This window comes from Canis lupus, chromosome 12 (assembly GCF_011100685.1).
Source record: "Canis lupus familiaris isolate Mischka breed German Shepherd chromosome 12, alternate assembly UU_Cfam_GSD_1.0, whole genome shotgun sequence".
Classification (NCBI taxonomy): Eukaryota; Metazoa; Chordata; class Mammalia; order Carnivora; family Canidae; genus Canis; species Canis lupus.
Genome location: NC_049233.1, coordinates 20,933,368 through 20,950,375, shown reverse-complemented (window position 1 = coordinate 20,950,375; position 17,008 = coordinate 20,933,368). Strand labels below are relative to the sequence as shown.

Sequence of the window (17,008 nt, the reverse complement as noted above, 5' to 3'; positions counted from 1 at the left end):
TTTCTTGGTTTGAAGAAGTCAAAGGGGAGCCATGTATGCCAAGTGAATGGGTCTTCTATTCATCATTTTCTATTTTCCTTTACAAGAGCCATTCTGACTTTGGAAACATGGTAACATTTATCTTAAAGGACACTAATAAAGATGCAATTTTGTGGGATCCCTGGGTGGCGTAGCGGTTTGGCGCCTGCCTTTGGCCCAGGGTGCGATCCTGGAGACCCAGGATCGAATCCCACGTCAGGCTCCCGGTGCATGGAGCCTGCTTCTCCCTCTGCCTATGTCTCTGCCTCTCTCTCTCTCTCTCTCTGTGTGACTATCATAAATAAATGAAAAAAAAATTAAGATGCAATTTTGTAAGGTTGCTATATGGGAGTAGGTGTCTGTGGGTCTGTGTCTGGATATGTGTGCTGGTGTTGGCCAGGTGGAGGAGGAAGATGAATTTTGGAGTTGCAATTAAAGCACTTGGGACAACAATTTAAAAAATGTTTAGCATATATCCCATATATCCATAATAAATATGGTTTTCATTTTTTTTAGTTAGTATGGTTATCCCTACAAAAATAATTTAAAGTATTCTTAGGTTAAATAGGTGATTCACATAAGATAATCAAAGGCAGTCTGTTCAGTAACTATCGTTCACTTCCCCCAAGTTTCGTGTTGCCAAATCATTATCAGGAAAATATTCTTAGTCAAGGAAACCGTAAGATTTATTTGTCCTCATTCACTGTTAAAGAAACAGTAAGGGATGCCTGAATGGCTCAGTGATTGAGCATCGACTCAGGCCGAGATCCTGGGGTCCAGGGATCGAGTCCCTCATCAGGCTCCTTGCAGGGAGCCTACTTCTCCCTCTGCCTGTTTCTCTGCCTCTCTCTCTCTCTCTCTCTCTCTCTCTGTCTCTCATGAATAAATGAACAAAATTTTTAAAAAAGAAAAAAATAATGGATAGTAAGATTCTTGTCCAATGCAAGCTTATTTAAAACCTGCTCTAGGGGAACCTGGCTGGCTCAGTCAGTGGACTCTTTTTTTTTTTTTTTTTTTTTTCAGTCAGTGGACTCTTGATCTCAGGGTCCTGAGTTCAAACCCCATGTTGGGTGTAGAGATTACTTAAATGAATAAACTTATAAACAAACTAATTAATTAAAACCTACTCTAGAGAATTAAAGGACAAGTTATGTTTATTTAAAATCTTAATCATTACATCTCAGGAGCCACCATATCAAACTCGATACAACTTTAAACACATTACACTCACACAAACAGACTCACACACCCATGCTTTTGGCAAGGTCGCGAAACCCATCCATTTTTCATTACAGGTTCAAATTCACTTAAGGTTTTTGCATTTAAATTCAAACATCAGGGCATCGGGGTAGCTCAGTTAAGTGTCCAACTCTTGATCTCAGCTCAAGTATTGATCTCGGGGTCATGATTTCGAGCCTCACCTTAGGCTCACCCTGGGCATGGAACCTCCCATCTTTGGGGGGCCTGGATGGCTCAATTGGTAAAGCATGTGACTTGATCTCAAGGTCATAAGTTTGAACCTCACACTGAGCATGGAGTCTACTTTTAAAAAAATAAAAATATATTTAAAAATAATAAAGTCAAAAATAAAATCAGATGTCTTTTTTGGCTTCTTTTCTGGTCACCACAGTCCCATGTTTTAAAAATAAAATAATGCACTTAGATAAGTCAGTATTAGGAGCTACTCACTACTTACATAGAGCATGTTCTTCTGTTTCAGATACAAATACTCCCCCAAATGTAGCAATTTGCATCAATTTTTCTTTCAAGAAAATTTATCTGAAAGATGCTCATAGATTTTGATTTGCATCTAATTTTGAAAACTATAATTTTCCTTCTGAGATTTCTTTTTTAAAATTAGTAAAGGATAATTCAGCAAAAACAAACCACAGAGTGAAGATATATTTTGAAAGAATTTTGTAGATTTATAAGTAAACAGTGACTGCATCTGCTTACTCTATGAAAGACCATAGGAGTTTTGATTTTTATTTAATTTTGTTAAGTTTTTTTATTTATTCATTTGAGACAGAGAAAGCACAAGCAGAGGGAGGGGCAGAGGAAGAAGGGAAGGGAGGAACAGGCTCTCCACTGGGCAGAGAGCCCAATGTGGGGCTCTATCACAGGACCCTGGGATCATGACCTGAGCTGAAGGCAGATGCTTAACCAACTGAGCCACCAAGGTGCCCCTTTAGAATGGAGGTTTTAAATACGTGCCCTTCCCAAAAGGCAGAACTGTGTGCACTTCTTATCCCTTCACCCCAACCTCCATATTTTAATGTCCTAAGTTATGCTATTATCTGTTTGAAGATCCATGAAGTTACTTCTATTTTTTTTAAGATTTTATTTATTCACGACAGACACAGAGAGAGAGAGAGAGAGAGAGGCAGAGATACAGGCAGAGGGAGAAGCAGGCTCCGTGGGGGGAGCCTGATGTGGGACTTGATCCTGGATCTCCAGGATCACGCCCTGGGCTGAAGGCAGGCGCTCAACCACTGAGCCACCGGGGTTGCCTATGAAGTCACTTCTAGACACCAGAAGAGTTAAACTGGACTTAAACATTGTTAAAGGTTTCTCTTACCACGTTAGGGCCTCCCAAACAAACCACTGTCCCAGAGACCTGATGGAGGTGATTTTAAAAGAGGAGGGAGGTTGTGGGGGCAGAAGATGGAGAGTTGGAGGGGTGGAGGGGGCAGATTGAGAATGATTCAAAAAAAAAAAAAAGGAACCACCGTGTCTCTGGATTGAGAGTGTACTTGCTTCCCCAGGAGCAACCAGGGAGGAAACACTAGGAGTTAATCATTCAAGGCACAGGATGAAAGCAAGAAGGGATTCTAAAAATAATGCCTTCTCCTTCCAAACTGAAGCTGTCTGCAAGAAGCAGAATTGGAGAGCTTATTAGCATGACTCCTTTGCCCTCTGCAGCTGAGGCTCCCTGTTTAAATCCTGGCACAATCCTAAAGTGGGAGATTGCTCTGCAAAGGTCAGAAGAATCGAGGTCACCAAAGAACATGTATCAGGTGAGTTTGGTGACACAAAACCAAGCTGCAATACCGCATGTGTGTTAAGATGTCCTCCAACCTCTCCATTCTTATTACCATCTACACAGTGACTAGAAAGGAAGTGGTTGGACAGAGTTGTGGCCGAATGTCGTCCTCTTGTGGTACCACTTTGTCATCTTGTAATATCAATTGCTTTGGAAAGAACAAGGAAAGGGAAGGTTGCCAAAACATTTGCCTATGTGTACATGTCAGTTCCATTTTTGGTGCCCTGTATATAAAAGGGGCCCTTGCTACAGGCCCCACCTCCTCCTCAAAAGCTTGCCACCCAGATCCACCTATCTTTCAACAAACACTGCACTTTGTTTTTAAATCTATAGCTGATCCCATGATCAGTATTACGTGATAAATCCCTTCGTTCTTTCTTCTCCCTCTTCATTCTTTCTACCTTCAAATATTTGGGGGCCCTGTACTAGATGCTAGAGATATGAAGAAGACCAGAACATTCTCTGCCCTCAAATTATTCTCGGTTCAGTGGAAGAGACAGAAACTGAGATCTGAAGGGTGCCTGGGAGTCAGTTAAGTGACTGACTCTTGATTTCGGCTCAGGTCATGATCAGGCTCTGTGCTAAGTGTAGAGTTGGCTTGAGATCCTCTCCCTCTGCCCCTCCGCCCCCCAAAATATAAATAAATAAAATATATCCTAAAAAAAAAAAAGAAACTGAGATCTGAAAAATCTGAATAGTAAAACAATTTGTCAGAGTTCCAGCTCATATGGGAAATAGGACTTATATCTTCTGAGTCATAATGAAGACCTCTATGCTCAATGCCACATACAAAATATGTGCTATTGATAAATTGATGAAATCCACTAATAAATAAACCATTTCAGAAAAGGCCATTTGTGCCAGGAGAGCAGAATTTCAAGTACTAACTTTTCTTCTTCCTACTCCTTAAACAAAGACCTTCTTTGAAAGAACATGGGAGTCCCACCAACAGAGGACCTGCCCGAAGAACTCAGGCCTTGCTTACAGAATGGTTTGGAGCACAGGTGGGGAGGTCCCTTCCTCTTCAAAGGGCACACTTCCAGCCCTGTCCCACCAGCAGTGCAAATGCAGACAGCCTCCCGCATCTTCTGAGCCTCAGGTTCCATCTGTGTCAGAGGGATCATTGTTCCTTCTTCGCAGGTTGCTGTGATATTTAACACAGCACACAGGCACACCGGAAGTGGGTATCATTGTCATTAGCACAGACATGTCTGCTTCTCCTCTCATTGTATACCCCCTTCCAGTAGAACACAGGGAGAGAGGGCCTGGCAGGTGATTTTCACTTTCTGGAGGGACTGGGACCTTACAGGTATTGTGTCTGGTGATACAGAAAAATTTCTAAGAAATTCTTCATTTGTGTATAACATTGTGCCTCTGGGTTTCTGGGGGTAATAGGCACAAAGTAGCACCGGGAAATTCTGGATGCCAAAGGCCAGGAAACGTACCAGAAGGGATGAAACGTTGACAAGTATATAGAGAGGCTGGTGACACAAAATCAGAGGACACATTAGGTATGTTTAATTATTCCCTGCAAGTGGGATCCCTGGGTGGCTCAGCGGTTTAGCGCCTGCCTTCAGCCCAGAGTAGGATCCTGGGGTCCCGGGGTTGAGTCCCACATCAAGCTCCCTGCATGGAGCCTGCTTCTCCCTCTGCCTGTGTCTCTGCCTCTCTCTGTCCCTCATGAATAAATAAATAAATAAAATCTTTAAAAAAAAATTATTCCCTGGGAGCAAGTCTCAAACCTTTCTGCTTTCAGACGCTACAAATTCATCCCACTGCCATGGCACCCGTGAGTCCCAGAGAAAGCAAGTCTCTGCTAATTAGTAAATACTACTTCTTCTGTTGCCTCTCAGCCCTACCTTACAGTGAACTGTCAGGTGCCTTCCCTACTGGCTGGTGCAATGTTGGGAATCTTGGGCTAAAGCTAGGTGCTGAAATCCAAACATCACTTCGTTTCAGTCAAAGATTGTTTCCTCTATGTTTTGGTTAGTTACAGCTGTGTAACAAACTACCTAAAACATAGTGGCCCAAAACACCCAGGATTTTATTTGCTGGTGATTCTATGAAACAGGTATCAGGCACAGTTCAGCTGGGTGCTTATGCGGGGTCTGCTGAAATCATCAACTCAGCTTTCATTCATGCGGTGGCTGGCAGGGCTAGACTAGAAGGTCAAAAAAGGCTGGTGCTTGGGTGCTCCTCCTTATGGGCCTCTCGGTCCACATGCTTAATTTGAACTTCCTCACAACATGGTGGTCTTAGGGTAGCCAGACTTCTTATCTGATGGTTGGCTTCCAGGGGAAAAAATTTCAAGCCACAAAGTCAGGAACCAGGAGCCTCAGGGGATACACAGCCTCACTTCCACTGCACTCAACTGGTTAACACAAGTCATAGGACCAGTCTAGATTCAGAGGAAGGGTAATAGACCCCACCTCTCCATGGGGAGAAGGGCAAAGAATTGGCAGCCATCTTGAATCTACTATGATCAGGGCAGTCTTCTAGACCTCCATCCTCAGATCCTGTCACAGTCTCTCTCCTTGCTTCTCGAATTTCTTTTCATGACACTTATCACAAGTTAGTTATGTGATAAATTGTCTCCCTCACAGGAGCCTTATGACCAGAGAATGAGATGAATCTGTTAGATTCACCACTGTATACCCATTGCCTCGAGCAGTGCCTCGCACATTGTAGGCTCTCAAAAAAATGTTTGTTTAGAGAATTGGATAAAACATTATCAGCATAATAGAAAAACACACAAGTCAAGTCAAGAGAGCATAATGTAGTTCATATGACACAATTCTTTAGAGACAAAAGGATGAGAACACCATGCCTTTGAAATCTGTTTTGACACCAAAATCACCTAGAAATCTCGTATTTCCTATATCTTCCCCCATGGAAGAAAACATCTGATATGTGCCACCCAAGCACCTTTGTATTAAGAGTTTTCAGAACTATCTACAATTTTTTTTTAATTAACACAAATTTGGGGATGCCTGGGTGGGTCAGCCCTTAAGCATCCACCTCTTGATTTCACTCCTATCATGATCTCAGGGTCATGAGATGGCACCTGGGGTCAGGCTCTGAGATGAGTGAGAAGTCTGCTTAAGATTTTCTCTCCCTTGGGCCACCTGGGCCCCTCAGTTGGTTAAGTGTCTGACTTCCGCTCAAATTATGATCTCAAGGACCTAGAATCAAGCCCATGTCTAGCCCTGAGTCCAGCCCCTCATCAAGCCCTATGTTGGGCTCTGCACTCAGCAAGGAGTCTGCTTTTCCTTCTCCCTCTGTCCTTATCCCTCTCTTGCTTATGCACCTGCATGCTCTCTGTCTCTCCCCTCCTCTCATGAATAAAAAAAAAAAAGTTTCTCTCTTACTCTTTCTCTGCCTCTCCCCCTCCTTGCGTACCAGCTCTCTCTCTCCAGCCCTCTAAAAATGAAAAAGAAAAAAAAAAGGATTCTAACTGTGGTAAAATATACAAGCATAAAATTACCATCTTAACCATTTCTAAATGCAGTGTTAAACATGTTCATATTGTTGTGCAACAAATCTCCAGAACTCTTTCATCTTGCAAAACTGAAACTCTATGCCCATTAAACAACCCATTTCCCCATCCCTCCAGCCTCTGGCATCATTTCATTGTTGATCTCTGTGAATTTGACTACTCAAGATACTTCATATAAGTGGAATCATACAGTACCTGTTTTTTCGTGACTGGCTTATTGCAGCACAAGATCCTCAAGGTTCATCCATTTTGTAGTATGTATGAGTATTCCCTTTCTTATTAAGGCTGAATTATATTCAGAAGCATCTATAATTTTTAACTAGTTTTTTTTTCCTCTTACTTGTAAAATTAAGGATATCTGTCCTATGAACTAAGAGAACAGTAATGCTTAGAAATGCTAAACTTGTCTGCTCATCCATGCTGGGAAGTCATTCTTGCACACAACCACCAACACACTGATATTGCCTTCTTTAATCTATTAAGAATTGATCCATATTTGATAGCAAAATGCCTGCCTTAGAGATGATCACTAACCTATACTCTCAGCAATAGCTTGTGGAGCTCAGCAAAATAAAAACACAGGGCACCTTGTTAAAAAATATTAAGAATTTTAAGATATGATAGCAATGCTTCAAAACAAATGCACAGTTCTAGACAACTGCAAAGATAAAAGCTGTCTCAGTCTATACTAGAAGCTGGCTCAGTCTATACTACAGTGCTTCCTCAGGAAAACACTACATTAAAATTTTTGCCTAGGTCTGAAACCCTGATGTTTTAACCACCACACCGCTTGTTAGTTCAAACTTTTCAATGTACATATAAGCCCACAAACTGAAGAAAAATATTTTCATTTTTCAATGTCCCCTTCTAGCTCTCTCAGGCAGTTCTGGTCAAAAAGACATAGCTTTATCTTCTTTTCTCCCACATGGGAGGATCTCACCCAATATGATATAGATCACCCCTTGCCATCAGCTTCAGGGCCCAGCCATGTCACTCTCCAAGCCCACCCTGGAGCTCTAGTAAGAGCTAGAGAGTGGACTGTGGTTGCTTTGCCGACATCTTCACTCTCATTTTCTCTCAATCCACTCCAGTCAGGCTTTCAGCACCAACTCCTCTAACTCAATGGCTCTTACTGAGGTCACCAATGACCTAGGACTTGCCAAAGTCAGTGGTCAGTTCTCTGTCCTAATCTTATGAGGCTGGCCAGCAGCCTTTGGCCAAACAGACCACTCCCTCCTTCTGGAAACTCTTTCGTCTCTAGACTTCAAGTAAAACCCCTTTCTCCCTGGTTCCCTTCTTCTTCTCCTGATAGTCCCTTCCTCAGATGGCAATCTGAGTGATGTTTTATAAACATTTGCTTAATCATACCACTATCCATCTGATGGCTTCCAATAATGTGTTGGGTAATATCCAAGCCCTTAGCATTATCTATGGCATGACTCTGCCTTCCTTGCCCAACCATCGACGGAGTAGGAGCCCTGCTTTTCTGCTCATCCACCATGCTCCAGCCACACTGACCGCCTGCTATCCCTCAGACTCCCCAAGGGCTTTGTGAATTATGATTTCTTCCTGGAATGCTGGCTTCACACTCATTAGGCAACTGCTTCCTCTTTATGGGTACCTCAGCCAAGCATCAATTTCTGAAGAAACCTTTCCTAACACATTAGTAGAGTAGGCTCTTCCTTCAAGTCATTTTTTATTCTGTTTTTGTCTTCAGAGCCCATAATATCTGAAATTCTCTTTTTTGTTTGTTTACTGGAATGTATGGTCATCAAACTGATTTATCTCATCACAATGTCCCTGGTACCTAGAACAGCACATAGAAAGACCTCAATAAATATTTGTAGACTAACTAGCTGACTCTTAATTATATTATTGCCCCCACAGCACATGTGCATGCAGAAGCACACACATACCTCACTCAGCACCATACATAACCTCTGATCTTATCTCTCACTACTCTTTCTTTGCTCACTCTGCTATAATCAGAACAGACCTGAAACCCATTAGAACCTTTGCTCTGGCTGTCCTTCCTGCCTGAAACACTCTCCTCTCACAATTCTCTAAGGTGAACCCCCTTTTTTGAACTTTGTTCAAATATCACATTCCTCAGGAGGCCTACTTGGTGATGTATATTTAAAATTGCTGCTCAGGGATGCCTCCGTGGCTCAGCGGCTTAGCGCCTGCCTTCAACCCAGGGTGTGATCCTGGAGACCCAGGATGAAGTTCCACATCAGGCTCCCTGCATGGAGCCTGCTTCTCCCTCTGCCTATGTCTCTGCCTCCCCATCTGTCTCTCATGAATAAATAAATCTTTTAAAAATAAAATAAAAATGAAAACAAATAAAATTCCTGCTCAGTCAAGAGTGTGCAACTCTTGATCTCAGGGTTGCGAGTTTGAGCCCCACATTGAGTGTAGAGATTACTTTAACAGTCTTTAAAAGGAAAAAGAACTTCACCTATAAGGGGCACCTGGCTGGCTCAGTCAGTAGAGAATGTGATTCTTGATCTTGGAATTTTAAGTTCAAGTCCCACATTGAGTGTAGAGATTACTTAAAAATAAAAAATCTTTTTTAAAAATTGCAATTTAGGGATCCCTGGGTGGCTCAGTGGTTGAACATCTGCCTTTAGCTCAGGGCATGATCCCAGGTGCAGGGATTGAGTCCCTGTGAGGAGCCTGCTTCTCCCTCTCTCTATGTCTCTGCCTTTCTATCTGTGTCTCTCATTAATAAATTTTTAAAAATTGCAATTTACCACTGTTGAACAGCGGCTCCCAGAAAATATCAGAGAAACAACCTCTTACTAAGACAAAGCTTAGTTATTCTTCCCATAATTAAAAAGAGGGCACACTACCATGACAGAGTCTTAGAGCTCAGAGGTGATGTTGGAGTATTTATGAGGTCTGAGAAGTTGAGCTGAAGGCAGGTCTCTCATTGTGGGGGCTTAATTAGGGTGATGTAAAGATCATAGTAGGGATCCCTGGGTGGTCTGTGGTTTAGCGCCTGCCTTTGGCCCAGGGCATGGTTCTGCTGTCCCAGGATCAAATCCCACATCAGGCTCCCTGCATGGAGCCTGCCTATGTCTCTGCCTCTCTCTCTCTCTCTGTCTCGCATGAATAAATAAATAAAATCTTTTTAAAAAATAAATAAAGATCATAGTATGTTTTAGAATTGGACACTGTAAGGTGGATTGCAGGTGAATATTTCAAAGAATCTTGGGAAGTAAGCATTTATTTGATCAAACTGTTCAATGGGTTTCTAGAAGAAGAAATAGAGATAAGAAAGTTTGTAATAATATTAGTTTATGCAGGTGTGGATGATCTTTCCTTTTCATGGCCATAAAAATCTTCCAGAGAGGAGATTTGTGGTGTGTTTACCCTCAATCTCTTTCCTGGGAGTAGGTTAGGATTGTTGTTTAATGGTTGAATAGCAATGGCAGTACTTTTATTCCACCAAATAAAAACTACCATTCCAACAAAAAAATTTTCATGCTATAATGGAAAAAATGATTTTTGTTTTATCACCTTGTAGTCAGTTCTGTTGTAGAGCTCACTTCACTTCTCCAACCAAAAGAATTACAAATGATTTCTGTTTAAAATTTACTGAATAAAAGAAAATATTTGCAAAAGGCATATCTGATAAGGAACACATATCCAATCTACATAAAAAACCTCTTAAAACTCAACAAAAGAAAACAACTCAATTTAGAAGTGAGCAAAAAGACCTGAACAGACACCTCACCAAGGAATATACAGATGACAAATAAGCATATAAAAAGATGCCCTACATCATATGTCATTAGAGAAATAAAAATCAAAACAACAATGAGCTATCACTACACAGTTCTTAAAATGGCCAAAGTACAGAACACTGACACCATCCACTGCTAGTGGGACGTGGAGCAACAGAAACTCTCATTCATTGCTGATGGAAATGCAAAATGGTACAGCCACTTTGGAAGAAAGTTTGTCAGTTTCCTACAAAACTAAACATATTCTTATCATATGATCCAGCAATCGTGCTCCTTTGTATTTACCTGAGTGAGTTGAAAATATATCCACACAAAAACCTGTGTACAAATATTTGTAGAGGCTTTATTTATACTTGCCAAAGCTTGGCAGCAACTAGGATGTCTGTTAGTAGGTGAATGGATAAACTGATGCATCAAACAGTGGAATATTATTCAGCATTAAAAAGAAATGAGCTAGGAATGCCTGTGTGGCTCAGCAGTTGAGCATCTGCCTTTAGCTCCAGGTGTAATCCTGGAGTTCCGGGATCGAGTCCCACACTGGGCTCCCTGCATGGATCCTGCTTTCTCCCTCTTCCTATGTCTCTGCCTCTCTTTCTGTGTCTCTCATGAATAAACTTAAAAAAAAGAAAAGAAAAGAAACGAGCTAGAACTAACAAATTATTATTTTTTAAAAGATTTTATTCATTTATTCATGAAAGAGAGAGAGCGGTACATGAAATTTGGTTGTATTTCTATACACCAACAGTGAATGATCAGAAAGAGAAATTAAGAAAACAATCCTATTTCCAGTAGCATTAAAATGATACTTATAATAGCATTAAATCACACTTCCTGATTTCAAACTGTATTACAAAGCAGTAGTAATCAAAACAGTGTGGTATTCAGGTGCTTAGTTGGCTTAGTCTGTGAAGCATGCAACCCTGGATGGCAGGATTAGGAGTTCAAGCCCCACATTGGGTGTAGAGATTACTTAACAAACAAACAAATAAACAAGAACAGTGTGGTATTAGCATAAAAGCAGACACATAGATCAATGGAGCAGACTAGAGAGCCCAGAAACAACCCCCCACAAATATGGTCAATTAATTTACCACGAAAGAGCCAAAAACATACAATGGAAGAAAGGACAGTGTGCTCAATAGTGCTGCTGGGAAAACTAGACAGCCACATGCAAAAGAATGAAACTGGACCACTGTCTTACACCATACACAAAAATCAACTCAAAATGGATTAAGACCTGGGGCACCTGGCTGGCTCAGTCAGTGAAGCATGCTACTCTTGATGTCAGGGTCAGGAGTTTGAGCCCCATGTTGGGTGTAGAACTCACTAAAAAAAAAAAAAAAAAAAAAAAAAATATAGGGAGAGGGAGGCACCTGGGTGGCTCAGGCAGTTGGGCATTCAACTTTTGATTTCGGCTCAGGTCATGATCTTGGGGGCCATGGGATAGAGCCCCACAACGGGTTCTGCACTCGGTGCTGAGTCTGCTTGTCCTTCTCCCTCTGCTCCTTCCCCTCCTCTTTTCCTATCTGTCAAATAAATAAATAAAATCTTTAAAAAAATTTTAATGGATGAAGACCTGAAACCACAAAACTCCTAGAAGAACATGTAGGGAGTAACTCCTTGACATTCGTCTTGGCAATGACTTCTGGCTATGACACCAAAAGCAATCACAACAAAAGCAAAACAAAATAGTACTGCCATCAAGCTAAAAGCTTTTGTACAACAAAGGAAACCATCAACAAAATGAAAAGGCAGCCTACAGAACAAGAAAAATATTTGCAAATTGTATGTCTCATAAGGAGTTAATATCCAAAATATACAAAGGAATATAATTTAATGTCAAAAAAAAACAAATAACCCGGGCAGCCCCGGTGGCGCAGCAGTTTAGCGCCGCCTGCAGCCCGGGGCGTGATCCTGGAGTCCTGGGATTGAGTCCCAAGTCAGGCTCCCTGCATGGAGCCTGCTTCTCCCTCTGCCTGTGTCTCTGCCTCTCTCTCTCTCTCTTTCTCTCTCTCTCTCTCTCTATCTCTATCTCTCGCTATCTCTATCTCTCGCTATCTCATTAATAAATAAATAAGATATTTAAAACACACACACACATAACTCAATTTAAAAATAGGCAAAGGATCAGCATAGGCATTTTTCCAAAGAAGACCTACAAATGGTCCCCAGGTACATGCAAAGGCACTCAATATCACTAATCATCAGGGAAATGCAAGTCAAAACCACAATGACCTATCACTTCACACCTGTTAGAATGGTCATCATCAAAACAAGAAGATAACAAAGATTTTTTAAAAATGCAGGCAAGGGGATCCCTGGGTGGCGCAGCGGTTTAGTGCCTGCCTTTGGCCCAGGGCGCGATCCTGGAGACCCGGGATCAAATCCCACGTCGGGCTCCCAGTGCATGGAGCCTGCTTCTCCCTCTGCCTGTGTCTCTGCCTCTCTCTCTCTCTCTGTGACTATCACAAATAAATAAAAATTTAAAAAAAAAAAAAAAAAAAATGCAGGCAAGGATATGGAGAGAAGGGAACCTTCGGGCACTGTTGGTGGGAAATGTAAACTGCTGCAGCTACTATGAAAATCAATATGGAGGTTCCCCAAGAAATTAAAGATAGAACTACCATATGACCTAGCATGGGATCCCTGGGTGGTGCAGCGGTTTAGCGCCTGCCTTTGGCCCAGGGCGCGATCCTGGAGACCCGGGATCGAATCCCATGTCGGGCTCCCGGTGCATGGAGCCTGCTTCTCCCTCTGCCTGTGTCTCTGCCTCTCTCTCTCTCTCTCTCTCTGACTACCATAAATAAATAAAAATTTTTAAAAATGATCTAGCAATCCCACTTCTGAGTATATATCCAAGGGAAATGCAATAATTATCTCAAGAGTTACCTGCACTCCCATGTAGCACCATTTATAATAATCAAGCTGTGGAAACAACCTAAGTGTCCATCAACAGATGAATGACTAAAGAAAATGTAATAAATATATAAAATAGTCCATATGGGATGCCTGGGTGGCTCAGCGGTTGGGTGTCTGCCTTTGGCTCAAAGCGTGATCCCGGACTTTGGGGATCGAGTCCCGCATCAGGTTCTCTGCATGGAGCCTGCTTCTCCTCCCTTTTCCTATATCTCCTCCTCTGCCTCTGTGTCTCTCATAAATAAATAAATAAATAAATAGAATCTTTTTTTAAAAATAGTCCTTATATATATAATGGGCTGTTATTCAATAGCTTTAGAAAAGAAGGAATCCTGTCATTTGTGACAACATGGATAAACCTAGAGGTCATTACACTATACATTTATGAAATAATGTATAATAATACAAAATAATTGAACTCATAGAAACAAAGTAGAAAAAGTCGTTGCCAGGGGGTAGACGGTGGGGGAAAAAGAAGTCATTAAATCATGAAAAGACATGGAAGATGCATGTCTCAATGCATCTTACTTAGTGGAAAAAGCCCATCTGGAAAGGCCACATATTGTATGATACCACAATAGGACGTTCTGGAAAAGATAGTAAGAAAATAAAAAATAAAAAAATCAGGGGTTGCCAGGGGATAAGGGGAGGGAGAGATAAACAGAACACAAAATTCTTAGTGCCATGAAATCATTCAGTATGATACTATAATGGTGGACACATGTCCTTACACTTTTGTCAAAATCCATAAATTGTGCCATGCCAAAGGTGAACTCTAAGGCAAACTATGGACTTTGGGTAATGGTATGTCAGTGTAAGTTCATCAGTTGTAACAAATATACCACTGTGGTGTGGAATATCGAAAGTGGAGGATGTTGTATATGGGGGCAGGGAGGCAGAGGTTATATAGGAACTCTATTAAACCCTCACCCTTGCCATGAACCTAAAAAACAGAGTCTATTTAAAAGGAAACAAAGAGTGAATTTGGGAGAATATTTGACTCCTGATGACATAGGTTACTAGCTTATCTCAAGATAGCCTAAAACAAACATCAAAACCACATCTTGTTCCATAATCAGAAAGTAAATAAACTAAGCCTGTGAAGGTATCCCGTTTACTTACCGTTCAGAGTTGTGAACTTTTGCCAACCTGGGCACAGAGAGAAGAGGGGAGTTTGAAAACTCCCTAGTTGTGGGCATTTTTAATGCCAGGAGGCTTAGTTAAGAGACCCTCTAAGAACTTAGTGATAAAGGGGAAAGATTGCCCTCATAGAGTTAACTTATTGTGTGCACATATCTACAAAATGAGCTAAAAAAAAAAAAGTGAGAGAGAGAAGCTGTCTTCCAGGCTGAAAAGGTTGTTTCCAGGGAAAATATCCACATGATTTAAGAAGGAAAGGTGTCAGAGACTGGACTGTCAGCTAGAGGACATCCTCATCCTCATCACCTTCATTGTCAAAGCAATGGGTAAGCTTTGTTGAGCTCAGACTAGAGGATAAATATTCCTAATTATCACAACCTCTTGAGGGAGTTACCATTATGTCCATTTGCTTAGAAGGAAGTTCAATCTCCAGGCAACATGCCCCCCAAATCCACACTCCTAACAATTGTGATGTAATACAGGGATTGGCAAATGTTGTCTATAAAGGATCAGAAAATATTTTAGGCCTTATGGTCTCTGGAAATTTCTCAACTCTGCTGTTGGAGCAAGGAAGAAGCCAGATACAACATATAAATGAAGGCTGTAACTGTATTCTAATAAGCCTTCATTTGGGAACACTGAAATTTGAATGTCACATATTTTTTATGTATCATGAAATATTCCTATTTTTATTTTTTTCCAAACATGTGATAGTGTAAACCTATTTCTTACTCAAGGATTTACAAAAATAGGCATCAGGGGAGGTTTGGCCTGCGAGCCCTCATTTGCAGATCTCTGGTGTATTACTGCTCAACTTTGAAAAAGTAGTGTCCCAACTTAGCAGTGTCCTTCCAAGTGCAGCCCCAAGAACAGGGACTCTTTACACTGGACTAGTCTACATGGACATGGACACATTAATACTAATATCCAGTATCTACCGAGGATGAACCAGGTGCCAAAACAGCACTGGGCTTTCCTCAGAATGTCTCATGTCCGGTGCCTGTCAGTTAAATTTCTGCTTTTGGCTCAGGTCATGATCCTAGGGTCCTAGGATCGAGTCCGCATCAGGATCCCTACTCAGTGGGAAGCCTGCTTCTCCCTCTCCCTCTGCCTGCCACTCTGCCTACTTGTGCTCTCTCTCTCTGTGTCAAATAAACAAAATCTTAAAAAAAAAAAAAAAAAAGAATGTCTCATGTAATCTTCATAGAAGCTCCGTGAAGTGGTAACCTGTATTTCCCCCTCTTTATCGATGAAGAAATGAGCCACAGAGATGTTAAGTAGCCTGTCCAACGTCACAGAGCTAGGTTGTGTTGAGTAGAGCTTTGCATTCAGGTAGCCTATTATAAAGTCTGCACATTAAGCCATCGTGCTGAACTGCCCGCCATTACACACTTTAGTGCCTCCCTTTCCTTCCTTCTCCTGTCCAACCCCATGGGCTTCACCTTGTCCCTCTAAAAGACCCAGTTGGTCTGCCTTTGCTTCAGCACTGCCCCAAAGCTTGATTGCTTTCCCCAGCTCTTTTCCTGGGTCCTCTTCATCCTTCAGGCCTTAACTCAGATGCCACCTCCTAAAAGAGGCCTTCCCTGATCAGCCAGTGAACAGAAGCGACATGCACACACACACACACACACGCACATGTGCTCACACTCGCACGCACACACATACACACATGCACATGCATGCTTTCTCTCTCCCCTCCTTCCATACCATATTCTGCTTATATAACAGTTATTTCTGGGGATCCCTGGGTGGCGCAGCGGTTTGGCGCCTGCCTTTGGCCCAGGGCGCGATCCTGGAGACCCGGGATCGAATCCCACATCGGGCTCCCGGTGCATGGAGCCTGCTTCTCCCTCTGCCTGTGTCTCTGCCTCTCTCTCTCTCACTGTGTGCCTATCATAAATAAATTTAAAAAAAAAAAAAAAAGAAGGAAAAGATGCAAGAAACCATTTAAAAAAAAAAACAGTTATTTCTATCTGAAAATTTGATATTGTCCTATATGTTCATTTGTCAAACTGGAGTTTTTTAAAGATTTTATTTATTTATTCATAGAGATGCAGAGAGACAGAGAGAGGCAGAGACACAGGCAGAGGGAGAAGCAGGCTCCATGCAGGGAGCCTGACGTGGGATTCTATCCAGGGCCTCCAGGATCATGCCCAGGGCTGCAGGCGGCGCTAAACCGCTGCGCCACCAGGGCTGCCCAATAATTTTTTTTTTTTTTTAAAGCCATCACAGTCTACTGGTCTCCTTGTTAATTACTTTAGCCTTTGTGATAAAATGGAGTAAGTATTGCTAAAAGAGTTATATAAAATTGAGCTGGGGGCACCTGGCTGGCTCAGCCAGTATAACAAGTGACTCTTGATCTTGGGATTGTGGGTTCCAGCCCCGCATTGGGTTCTAGTAGTGATTACTTAGAAATAAAAAATCTTTTTTTTTTAAAGACTTCATTTATTTATTCATGAGAGACACAGAGAGAGAGGCAGAGACACGCAGATGGAGAAGCAGACTCCCTGTGGGAGCCTAATGCAGGATTCGATCCCAGGACCTCGGGATCAGACCTGAGCCAAAGGCAGACACTCAACCACTGAGCCACCCAGGTGCCCCTAAAAATAAAAAATCTTTAAACATTTTTAAATGTTTATTTTTAAA

General features: G+C 41.8%; 1 long non-coding RNA gene across 1 annotated transcript in view; it reads right to left on the bottom strand.

Moving 5' to 3' along the window:
* The window catches only part of LOC111098161, a 30,912-nt gene extending 16,135 nt beyond the window's left edge, over positions 1–14,777 (bottom strand). Inside the window, exon 1 of the long non-coding RNA XR_005367408.1 lies at positions 14,345–14,777. This is a non-coding gene — a long non-coding RNA (uncharacterized LOC111098161). The remainder of the gene's footprint in view (positions 1–14,344) is intronic.
* Positions 14,778–17,008: the final 2,231 nt, after the last annotated feature.